This window comes from Cryptomeria japonica, chromosome 9 (assembly GCF_030272615.1).
Source record: "Cryptomeria japonica chromosome 9, Sugi_1.0, whole genome shotgun sequence".
Classification (NCBI taxonomy): domain Eukaryota; kingdom Viridiplantae; phylum Streptophyta; class Pinopsida; order Cupressales; family Cupressaceae; genus Cryptomeria; species Cryptomeria japonica.
In genome coordinates, this window is record NC_081413.1 from 699,859,741 (window position 1) to 699,872,456 (window position 12,716).

The following is a 12,716-nucleotide window of genomic DNA, read 5'->3' on the forward strand; positions in this document are numbered from 1 at the left end:
GGCAGGCTCAGTTATAGCCCGGTTAGGAAATGAGTGAAATTATGCAAGTGTTTGCAGGGATGAGTAGGGTTGGAGTTGCAGAGTGTTTGGCATGAACAAGTGGGGTGTGGCAGAGCATATGTGAGAGTTTGGACGTGTGGAAGATCAAGGAAGACACCAAACCCTTGAAAAAAAGACCAAAAGAAGCCTAAAACCCCTTAAATCAAGCATTTCTCAGTTTCCATACCTGTACGATCAGACTAAGATTTCTCATTTCATAAATATTTAAGTACTTCCAAAAGGGTACTCAGATCACCAATGAGTTTGTTTGGGTCTTTGGGTAAATTGTGAACAAATCCACAAAAATCGATTAGGTAGGGCTAATTGGGGCTCTAGGGCTACTAGGCCTAAAAAATAGGGAAAGGAAGGAGCGATGGGGAAATAGATCAAACCCAAACTTAAAACCTATTGATTGGCCTTAGAAAACCTCATAAACATCTACTACCACCCCTCCAAGCATTTTTTAGGAGTTTGATAATGTAAGGTTGGATTTACCCTTGTGAATCTTAATCATGCATGAGCAACCGGTGAGCACATCCTGATTGGGAGCACTCCTAGAGAGTTTGGATGCCTAACTTTATTGATAGACCATAGAATAATGAAGTGAGCCCACTAAGATAACACTTGACTACCATTTGATAAAGGATTGACTCTCTTTGAGTATCCCTCCCCATCAATGTTGAAGGTGTGAAGATAATATTTTGAGTGTTGGACAGATTGTTGATAAGGGATATGATTTACAACTCAAGAATGATAAATGCAAGATTTTGAATGTCATTGATAAGATATTACATCAGGGACTAAGACTAAAGGTAATATCCTTCACTTGAATGTCCGTGAGAAAATTTGTTTGATTTCTTAAATAGATGAAAGCTGGTTGTCGCATAGAAGGATGTGTCATGTTAATTTTGACTACATGATAAAGATAAGTTCTACTCAAGTTGTTAGATATTTTCCTAAGATTGTGAAACCTTCTAATCCGGTATGTAAAGAACGTCAATTGGGAAAGAAAAAAAGAACTTCATTTATGAGTAAGAAGTATAAATCTAATGGATTATTAGATCTTGTGCATACTTATTTGTGTGGTCTTACAGGAGTGAGAAGTGTGCAGGGTGACAGATATTTTATGTTATTGATTGATGACTACTCTAGAATGATGTGGGTTACTTTTCTAAGGGAGAAATTAGAAGCACTGGAGAAATTCAATATATTCAAAGTTAAGGTGGACACAGAGATAGGGTTGAAGCTGAAATGTCTAAGATCTGACAGAGGAGGAGAATTCACATTTGGTGAGTTTTATTTAGTTTGTGAAAGGAATGGAATTAGAAGACAGATATCTTCTCCTAGAACCCCTCTACAGAATGGAGTTGTTTGAATGAACAATGGAACTATTTTGGATGTTGTTAGGATTATGTTGATTGAAGGAAATGTTCCAAAGACCTTTTTGGAGAGAATTTGTTAGCACTATTGTTTACACATTCAATTGGGTACATATAAAAGGTGATTCTGGTAAGACTCCTTATGATTTATGGTTTGGTCATCTTCCTAGAGTTAGATATTTCAGAGTTTTTGAAACCAAATGTTATATCAAAAGAGATAAGGATATAGGAAAGTTTGATGCAAGATGTGATGAAAGAATCTTCTTGGGTTATTCAACTAAGAGCAAGGCCTACTTGATGCAGGAGCATCCCTGGTTCATAGAAATCTTGCATCAACCAAAAATATGTTCTTTTCTGTTTGCAATTTCAATATTTCTTTATGTGTGTCCCATATTTGGCTCACCAGATCCTATGGAGTTGGATTCTACTTCAAGACTTGATCATTTTCCTTATTCCCAAACTGCACAGTATTTGGATCTTTTTTCCGACAATTTATCGCTATTGGTTTCCATGACAGTTTCTTGTCACCGGTTGACAATTTCCTGTTACCGGTTGCCTGGACCTATTTGTATTTGTGATCTACCAGACCCCTTCCATAGCTTGTGAAGCCTTGATCATGGATTTTTATGTTCTTTGGCATGTGGTAAACCTTTTCCTATGATCTACACTTTATCCTTTCAATTTTCTAGAGGAATATCTTGGCAGAGGCCGACCTTGTTGGTTTTATACATTAGGTCTTGTTCTTCGGGTTTTGATCCCTTTTGACCGACTGGATCCTCTTGGATGATATCAATAATTGTAATTGAGCATTAAAAAACAACAATCGAACAATGAGAAAGTTAAACTGAGCATAAAAGATAGATCTTAAGATTGAAGGTCTCAGTTGTGACCTATTTTGTAATTTGAGCATGTTTTAGCAGGCCTGTGAGCCGGTTTTTGTAACCCGGTTGTTACTGGTTGGTTGTAATCAATTTTCATGAAATAAAACAATATGTTATGCATTGCCTCCATCATATCAATGTGTTTCCATTGTGATTACTATTGCTAACTAGTCTGGATTGATCTCTTTGAGGTCCCTTCTAATCGGTGATTTCCTCAAGTGATATTAGAGCGGGTTTTCATTCTGAAGGTTGCATCCTAAGATTTTTTTTGTAGGGTGGTGGACTATGGATCCAACTTGCAGCTGCAGAGGACTGGCATAAACAATGGCGTGAAGAGGAACTAGGAATGGTGGAGGGCATGGGAATGCAAACACTATTGTGATGGAAATGTTGTGAGGGATAGCAGCCCAGTTGGAAGCCATGGAGATAGTCCAGAGAAGAGACTAACACATTGAAGATGTAAGTGAAGATGAAGGAGAAGAAGCCTCAACATGAGAAAAGGTTTTTGAGGGTTTTGAGTAGGGCAAATACTAAACCTCATTTTACCCCACCGAAATATGATGGAAAGTTGGACTCGGATGAGTTGATGGATTGGACCTCAGAGATGGAGAAATATTTTGATTTTTAAAACATGGCAGAAGAAAGGAAGGTGAAATATTCATGTACCCGGTTGAAAGGTCATGCATCTCTTTGGTGGGAACATTTGCAGGTTGATAGACAAAGAAGAGGTAAAAAGAAGATCAAGACATGGGATCAGATGATTGCTAAGTTGAAATCAAAATTTGTGCTAGTTGATTATCAAGTGAATCTATTATGGAAGTTGCATAATTTGAGATAGAAGGAATCTAGTGTGAAGGAATATACTGAAGCATTTTACAAGTTAAATATCAGATCCAGACATGTTGATGATAAAGTTGAACAAGTTGCAAGATATTTGCATGGATTGTGGGTGTCTATACAAGATGAACTCAGTTTGATCAAATTTGAGAGTGTTGAAGAGGCTTACCAGTATGCCCTAAAGGCATAAGAGAAACTAAATAAAAGACATGAGTAGAGGCAAAGAGGTAGAGGTGGAAGGTTTACCAGAGGAAGATTTCAAGGAGGAAGAGGATATACCAAAGGAAGAGGAACCTGTATAGATCAAAACAAGGACAAGGAAGTGAACAAAGAAGGTAATTCATACCGGAAAGATGATATAAATTTCTACCAGAGAGAACCATATGGCTACTAGAATGAGAATTTTAGAAGAACAAACAAGAGAACATTTAGAGGAAATTTCTTTAAGTGTGGAGGAGAAGGACATCATTCTTTCGAGTGTAAGAAGACAGAAAATACCAAAAGAGCAGTGGTGGTGGAAGAAAATCTCACCAAATCAAACAATAAACCGGAAGATGGAGAACTGTTGATGATGAGGAGAGCTTCGTGTCATACCGGGAGAGATCATGAAGAGCCCTTGCAGGGAAGAATTTGTTCAAGACCAGATATAAAGTATCTAGTAAGTGTTGTAAAGTTGTTATTGATAGTGGTAGTTAAGATAATCTTGTTTCAAAAGAGATGGTGAATAATTTGAATTTGGAGAGATTGAAACACCCTAAACCTTATCAAATAGCATGGATTCAGGATGAACATAAGTTGTTAGTAAGTGAGAAATGTTTGGTGAAATTGAAAATTGGGAATTATCATGATGAAGTCTTGTGTGATATTATGCCTATGGATATTTGTCATCTTTTGTTGGGTAGATATTGGCAAATTGATAGATAGGTAGTACATGATGGGAGGAAGAATACATACACTATTGTAGCCAATGGGATGAAGCAAACCTTGTTGCCCTTGAAGGAACCTTTGAAGAGTGGAGTCTATACGAATGCTAGAATCTTTTTTGTAGATGGAAGGAAATTCTTGGATGGATTGAGACATGAGAATGTGTGTTTTGCCTTAATTCCTAAAAAGACTGAGAATCTAGAGCATGAAGAGGAACAACTGGAAGAGATAAAAGATTTGTTGACAGAATATTAAGACATCATTTCAGATAATGTGTCGGATGGATTTCCACCTGCGAGAAGTATCAGTCATTGCATGGACCTGGTTCCCAAAGCTAGTTTGCCTAACAAAGTTGCACACCGGATGACACCAGTAGAGAATAAAGAGCTGAATAGATAAGTGCAGGAGTTATTGAAGAAAGATTTTGATCAGAGAAAGTCTGAGCCCTTGTACAGTACCAGCATTAGCACCTACGAAGAATGGAGAGTGGAGAATGTGTACTAATTCTAGAGCAATAGACAAGATCGCAGTAAAATATTGGTTTCCTTTGCCTAGGATGAATGAAATAATGGATTCTTTGAGTGGAGCCACATACTTTACAAAGATAGATTTATCATCAGAGAAGAAGATGAGTAGAAGATAGCATTCAATAAAAATGAGGGACTGTAGGAATGGTTGGTGATGCCTTTTGGGTTAACTAATGCACCAAGTACTTTCATGAGGCTGATGAATGAGGTATTGAAGAAATTTTTTGGTAAGTTTGTTATTGTATATTTGGATGACATTATCATTTTCAGTAAGACAAAAGAGAAAAATTTGTTGCAATTGAGACAATTTTTGCAAAGGTTGAGAGAAGAAAAGTTGTTGATAAATATTAAGAAGTGTACTTTCATGAAGGATGAGTTAGTCTATTTGGGATTTGTGATATCTGAGGATGGTTTTAAGATGGAGCCTGAGAAGGGAAAAGCAATTATTGAGTGGCCTACACTAGAAAGCATTGGAGAGGTAAGATCATTTCATGGATTGGCTAGTTTCTACAGGAAGTTCATCAAAAATTTCAATTCAGTTTGTAACCGTATAACTGAGACCATGAGGGGAGATCAAAAGGAATTCAAGTGGACCACCAAAGCAAACAAAAGTTTTAAATTATTGAAGCGGAAAGTGACTGAGGAGCCTGTGTTAGCTTTACCGGATTTCAATAAAGTATTTCAAGTGGATTGTGATGCAAGTGGAACATCAATAGGAGCGGTCTTGAGTGGGGAAGGGAGAGCAGTAGCTTATTTTAGTGAGAAATTGAAGGATTCCTGGAGGAGATATTCATTGTATGATCAGGAATTGTATGCCATAGTTCAAGCCTTGAAGAAGTGGAGACATTACTTGTTTCCTAAAGAGTTTGTGTTGTATACAGATCATCAAGCTTTGTCGTATTTGAATAGTCAGAGTAAGTTGAATCAAAGACATATGAGATGGGTAGAATTTTTGCAGAGCTACACCTTTGTGTTGAAGCATGGAATTAAGCCTTGAAGAATTGGAGACATTACTTGTTTCCTAAGGAGTTTGTGTTGTATACTAATCATCAAGCTTTGTCGTATTTGAACAATCAAAGTAGGTTGAATCAGAGACATATGAGATTTGTAGAATTTTTGCAGAGCTACACCTTTGTGTTGAAGCATAGAATTGTGAAATCTAACAAATTTGTTGATACATTGAGTAGAAGAATGAATTTTCTGACATAGATGAGAGTGACATTATTAGGCTTTGAGGAATTGAAGACCTTCTATGATGATGACCCAGATTTTATAGAACCTTGGAGATCATGTAGAGAACCAGTTGTGGTAGATAGAAGAAAGTGGTTAGATTACTTAATTTAGGATGGGATGATGTTCAGAGGAGTTCAGTTGTGCATACCTAAGAGTTCTATAAGGGAGAATCTGATAAAGGAGAATCATAGTGGAGGATTGACTGGACATTTTGGTATTGACAAAACTATAGCATTGGTGAGTGAGTAGTACTTTTGGCCCAAGATTCATAAGGATGTTAAGATATACGTGCAAAATTGTAGAGTTTGTTAGGTAGCAAAGGGTAGTAGTCAGAATGTGGGATTGTATAAACCTTTGACAGTAACGGTAAGACCTTGGGAGGATATAAGCATGGATTTCATACTTGGATTACCTAAAACACCGAGAGGGAATGATTTTATATTTGTGGTATTGGATAGATTCTTAAAGATGGCTCATTTCCTACATTGTAAGAAGACATCTGATACATTACATGTAGCAGACCTCTTTTTCAAAGAAGTGGTAAGATTGCATGGATTACCTAAGAGCATAGTTTCAGACAGAGACAATAAGTTTGTTCGCTATTTTTGGAGAGCACTTTGGAAGAAGATGAAGACAGATTTGAAGTTTAGTTCTACTTTTCATCCACAAACTGAGGGACAAATAGAAGTAGTTAATCAGAGCTTGGGAAATTTGTTGATATGTTTAGTTGGATATAAAACTATAAGTTGGGATTTGATCCTTGCACAAGCAGAGTTTGCCTACAATAATTCAGTAAATAGGAGTACCAAAATAACACATTTTTAGATTGTTATTGGAGTGCATCTTAGAGGTATATCAAAATTAAGATATATTAGCAGTGAAGACCAGAGAAGTTCAAAAGCATAAGACTTTGCAGATCACATGGCAGCCTTTCATATTCAGGTTAAGTAGCATTTGGAGGACATGAACAACAAGAATAAGGAGAAGGCGGATGAGAAGAGGAGACATAAGGAATTTGAAGTTGGCGATGAAGTGATGGTATATCTGAGAAAAGAAAGATTCCTAGTTGGAACTTATAACAAAGTGCAGATGAAAAAGTTTGGACCTTGCAAGATTTTGAGAAAGTTTAGTTTTGGGAATGCATATGAAGTGGAGTTACCGGATAGTCTAAGTATTTCACCTATGTTTAACATTGCAGATCTTCATGAGTATCATGAACCAAAATTCAGTGAGGATAGTATTGCATACTTGGAGAAACAGTTGCCCCAGAAGGAACCAGATCAGATTGAAGAAATTTTGGACAGTAGGATTGGGCGTAGTAACTGAAGCAGTCAGTATAAGGAGTATCTTGTAAAGTGGAAGGATAGACAAGTTGAAGATTCATCTTGGATTTATCCAGAAGAGGTAGACTGCCTTGGTTTACCCCAGACCCTAACAAAGTGAGAGATGGACTTTTTTTCAATAACCCCAAATGTCTGATGTAGGAATAGCCCTGATTCATAGCAATCTTGCATCAACCAAAAATATTTTCCTTTCTATTTTTCTTTTTTTTTGTAGTTTCAACATTTTTTCTATGTGTCTCAGATTTGGCTCACTAGATCCTGTGGAGTTGGATTCTACTTGAAGAATTGATCATCTTCCTTATTCCCAAACTGCACAGCATTTGGATCTTTTTTCCAGAAATTTATCACTATCGATTTCCATGACAATTTCCTGTTACCGGTTGACAAATTCCTATTACCGATTGCCTGGACCTATTTGCATTTGTGATCTATCAGACCCCTTTCATAGCTTGCGGAGCCCCAAGAATGGATTTCAATGTTCTTTGGCATGTGGCCGACCTTTTCCCATGATCTACACTTCATCCTTTGTATTTTCTGGAAGAATCTCATTAGCGGAGGCCGACCTTGTTGGTTTTACACGTTAGGTCTTGTTCTTCGGGTTTTGATCCCTTTTGGGATGATAGGATCCCCTTGGATCATATAAATCATTGTAATTGAGAATTAGAAAACAACAATCAAACAATGAGGTAGTTATACTAAGCGTAGAAGATAGATCTTAAGATTGAAGGTTCTGGTTGTGACCTATTCTGTACTTTGAGCATGTTTTAGCAGGCCTATGAGCCGGTTTCTATAACTCGGTTGTTACTAGTAATCAATTTTCATGAAATAAAATAATTTGTTCTGCATTGTCTCTATTGTATCTATGCATTTCCATTGTGCTTACTCTTGTTGACTGATTTGGATTGATCTCTTTGAGAACCCTCCTAACCGGTGACTACTTCACTACATGTGTTACAATAAGAGGTTGAAGAAGATAGTGCAAAGTGCAAATGTGAAGGTTGATGAATGTCATGGAAAATGGATCAGAGCATGCAAATATGAGTTTGATTGTCAACATGTCATTTCAAAGTAAGTACAAATTGAGAACCTGAAGCAGAATGCTCCAGTAGACACAATTAATCCGGATATTGTTGTTGTCGATGAAGATGTTCAAGAACCTAAGAATCAGAATAATCAGAAGACTCCAAGATATGTAAAATAGAATCATTCAAAGAATCTGATTATTGGTGACAAAAACAAAGGTGTGATGACAAGGAGAAGGATTGTTGTTGAAGAGATATGTTTGATTTCCAAGAATGAACCTAAAGATATTGCAGAAGCATGTAAAGATGAGAATTGGATAAAATCTATGGAAGAAGAGTTGAATCAGATTGAGAATAATAATACATGGGAACTTATTCTAAGACCTAAAGACAAGAATATGATCTGGACAATATGGGTGTTCTGGAATAAATTGAATGAAGCCAATGAAGAGGTTAGAAACAAAGCAAGATTGGTATGTAAAGGATGCTCTCAAATGTAAGGGACTGATTATGAGGGGACTTTTTCTCTAGTCACTAGAATTGAAGTTGTTAGATGTGAGGCCCTACCCCAACTCATCCTGACATTTTCTATTATTTTCATATTGAGACTATTATGGATGCTTTATTTTATGCATTATGGATTTAGAACTTATATGATTCCATGATTTGGATCACATTGACATATATTGATGCTTCATGTTATGCATTATGATTATGAAACTTTATATGTTGATAGAATAGAATTATTTTGAAATGATATATGTCATTATTAGAATTGCAGGACTTCATTTTGATGATAGAAATAGGATGCTTATTATATGGATGGTTCAATTTTGAGAATTATGATAATTGCTTATGTGGAATCGAATTTAAATGAATGGGATATTGAATTATTATTGTCAAATATATGAGTGCTTGATGTGCAATGAAATCCATGTGTTTAATTAAATATATAATTGTGATTATTTGGAATTACTAATGTGTCAATTGAGATGCACAGGAAAATTATCCATGTGACCATGGAAATAATATGGAGAACCAAACCTAGACCTATGAACATTTGTTAAGCCAGGGCTTGTCTATTTGGAGAGACAACACCCTATTTGTATTGTATTTTATTTGTGAAAGTAAATGATGCATGAGTGTTAAATTGATTTTATGTATATGTGTAATCCTACAAGAGACAAATTCCATGTGTGATTTTTATATTGTATTTTATTGTGTCACTTGACACATGTGTTGATTAGTGTCATTGATTTTGACTTGTCTCTTGGAGGGAGTTTTGTTTCTAACAAAGCCATTCAAATACATGAGTGTGGTCCCAAATTTGCCTTGGGTAGGGAGTCTTGGGAGTGGTCAACTCAGGTTTGATCCATAGGTTAACTTCAGTTGGGTTTCTAAGTGGTCAAATGGACTCCTAGGGTCAGTTTTAGGGCTTTTCCAAAGGTCCAAAGGGTATACCTATGGGTTAGGGGTATTTTTAAACATGTGACTACTCCCATGTGACTCTTTAGTCACCTCAAAAAGTGGTTTTCCCAAGGTGAGCAAAAATTCAACTTAGAAGGTTCCTCCTAGGATAGACAACCTTCCCTTTTGATGTCAAACTCTCTTCCCCATCCTCTCTCACCTTTTCCCTTTCCAGTTTTAGCAACATGTAAGAGGCTGGGAAGAGAAACCAATGGGAACTCTCACCTTACCCAAGGGGTTGGGAAGTGTGAGAGAGGCCTTCTTAGGCAAAGATTAGGGACTTAGTGAGTAATCACCCACTCTCCATTGTTGGAGATAATGCAATTTTTGAAAATTAGTTGTAGGATAGAATTTTTTTGGTGAAGTGTTGGTGAAGAGTTTGTGTGGATTTGGGCTGCTCATCCTCAACTAAGTCTATCATACCTATTGGCAGATTAAGGTTGGTTTTACTTCCTTTTAGTTATGTTGTTTATGTTGTTTTGAAAGAAAGAAATGCTTGTATGAGGAGATGTGTATATGTAAATTGTTTTGTAGGAGAAAAGTGTAAATTTTTCCTTTCCTTGTTCTTTGTTTATGTGTTCTTGTTTTGGGAGTGTCCAAGGCCTCCTACTCTTGGGAGAGTAGGATAGTCTTGGGGTGGAAGAAGTATGACAGCCTTGGGTGAGAGGCTCTCCTTATGGAGAGTGAATCTCAAGGGTGTCCTTTGTGACCCTTGCTGCATAGCCTTGTGTATGCATTTGGGGGTCTTAAGGGGAGAAAATATGGCTTTTATGCCTTTGTGGGGGGCATAAGGGAGTGGAGATGAATTTGTTGTATTTTGTTTTGCCATGAGGTGGCTTGAGTTGTATTATGTTTGCAGTCTCCCCAATGGTATTTGGTCCACTTCCACCCGTGGAAAGTTCATCACAAGTTGTGGTGAGAGTGTAGCTTGGGATGGGAAAATGCATGTTGAGTGTTTGCCTTTTGTTTGTTGTGTTGTTTGTTTGTTTGTGACCCGTCTAATGCTTGGTTCTCCAAGCTCAGGGGTGGCTTCTAGTAAGCCTAGGCTGGGAGGTGAGCTCTCCATGGTCAAGTTGTTTTTTTATTATAGGTTGCTTGGGATGGGAAGAAAAGATGAAGAGATTTGTTGCTGTTTTTTTTGAATTGCAGAAAAGTTTCAGTGAGAAAAAAAAATGTATTTATTTGTAGCAAAAAAGAGCCATTGTTGTATTTATTTTCCAAAAGAAAAGAAGTGCATGTATTTATTCATAGTCCTATGAAAGGGAAAATTCTAGTTGGGGTTTCAAACCCATTTGTAACAATATTTGTTTTAATATGTTTAAAGGAATGTATTTCTTCAATTTGGTTAGTTTTACATAAAAGGGAAACATGTCTATATTTGGGGATTAAATTCCTATTGCTATTGAAAATAATATATGTTCATTTATGTTTATTTATGCTTCTGCAAATAAATTAAATTTGTTATTATATGTTCATTTATGTTGCTGCAAATAAATTAAATATGTTATTTGTTCTTTCATTTAATGCAGAAAATTAAATCTTATAGTAGTAGCCTATTTTTTATTTTTTTTTAAAAAGGGGTTAGCATCTAGATATAGTTTTATGATTATACCAGAAAAGATTACATTTAAGTTGTTGTTTATATGCATTTAAAATGTTAGTTACAGAATATAAAATACTTTTCTCTTTATGCCTTTTAGAAAACAAAAAAAAAAAAAAAATCTATTTTTCCACTATTATCATGCTGTAAATGATCATGTTAATTTTTGCATGTAAAAATAAATTAAACAGGAAGCAAACTTAAAGTATGGCTATGAGTGTTATTGAGATTTTATATGAACCTTTATTTATATGTAAATATATATTAACACACACACACACACACACACACACACACACACACACACACACACACACACACACACACACACACACACACACACACACACACACACACACACACACACATATATATATATACATACATTTAAACATTTAACTATTCATGCTGGAAAAACCTTAAATAAAATAAAATAAAACAGAGCTATATATATATATATATGTTAAATTTTTTTATTTTTTTTTTAAATATAAATAAAAAAAGAGAGAGGGTCGAGACCGTGGGCGGCGACGTCCACAGTCTGCGCGCCATAGCCGTGGGCGGAGCTATCCGCAGGCTGCGGGTGTACCGCTCCCCTCCTCCCTCGTCCGCGGACCGTTTGACTCGGCCCTGCACGAAACTCCAAACCCCCACCGTGGCATTAAAAAAAATAAGCACCACCTCCCATGGCTGCCGCTTCCCCACACCTGCACACACACACAAAAAAAAAAAAGTGGAAATTACACACACAGCAGAGCTCACACAAAAAAGAGTTATCACACACATGCCCTAACCCTAATTTCGGGTTAGGGCAAACACACATGGGTTTTAAAAGAAAATGTGTGTGGGATATGAGTTTAAAAAAAAAAGGGCTAGGGTTATCATAGGGATTTTTAGAATTTTCTTTTTAAAAAGGTAAAGTAATAAAAAGAAAAGAGGACCACCTCTTTATCCATAGATATATATATATATATATATATATATGTACACTTTTACATTCCCTCCATACCTCTTATATATATATATATATATATATATATATATATATATATATATATCTCTTAGATATATATTATCTACATATATATATATATATATATATATATATGGTATCTACACACATATGTGTGTGTGTGTGTGTGTGTGTGTGTGTGTAGAACTTTATATTTATTTGAAACCAAATAGTTTAATTGCAAATTATTTATAACCACTTTCGAATATTATAGGAGTGAAGGAGCATTTTAATAAGAAGTTTCAAACTTAAAATTCTTGGGAGGATAAATATTAGGGAATTAAAATGTCCTATGTATGTCATGTTGGCCCCCTTTTCAAATTCTAAATTATGAGGTATTTTAATTAATTGAAAATTGTGTTTAATAGATTTACTTAAATCTAAGAGCTAGGACAAATTTATTTAGACCCTAGGTAATTAAAGAGCTATAAGAGATTATTAATATCCCCTAT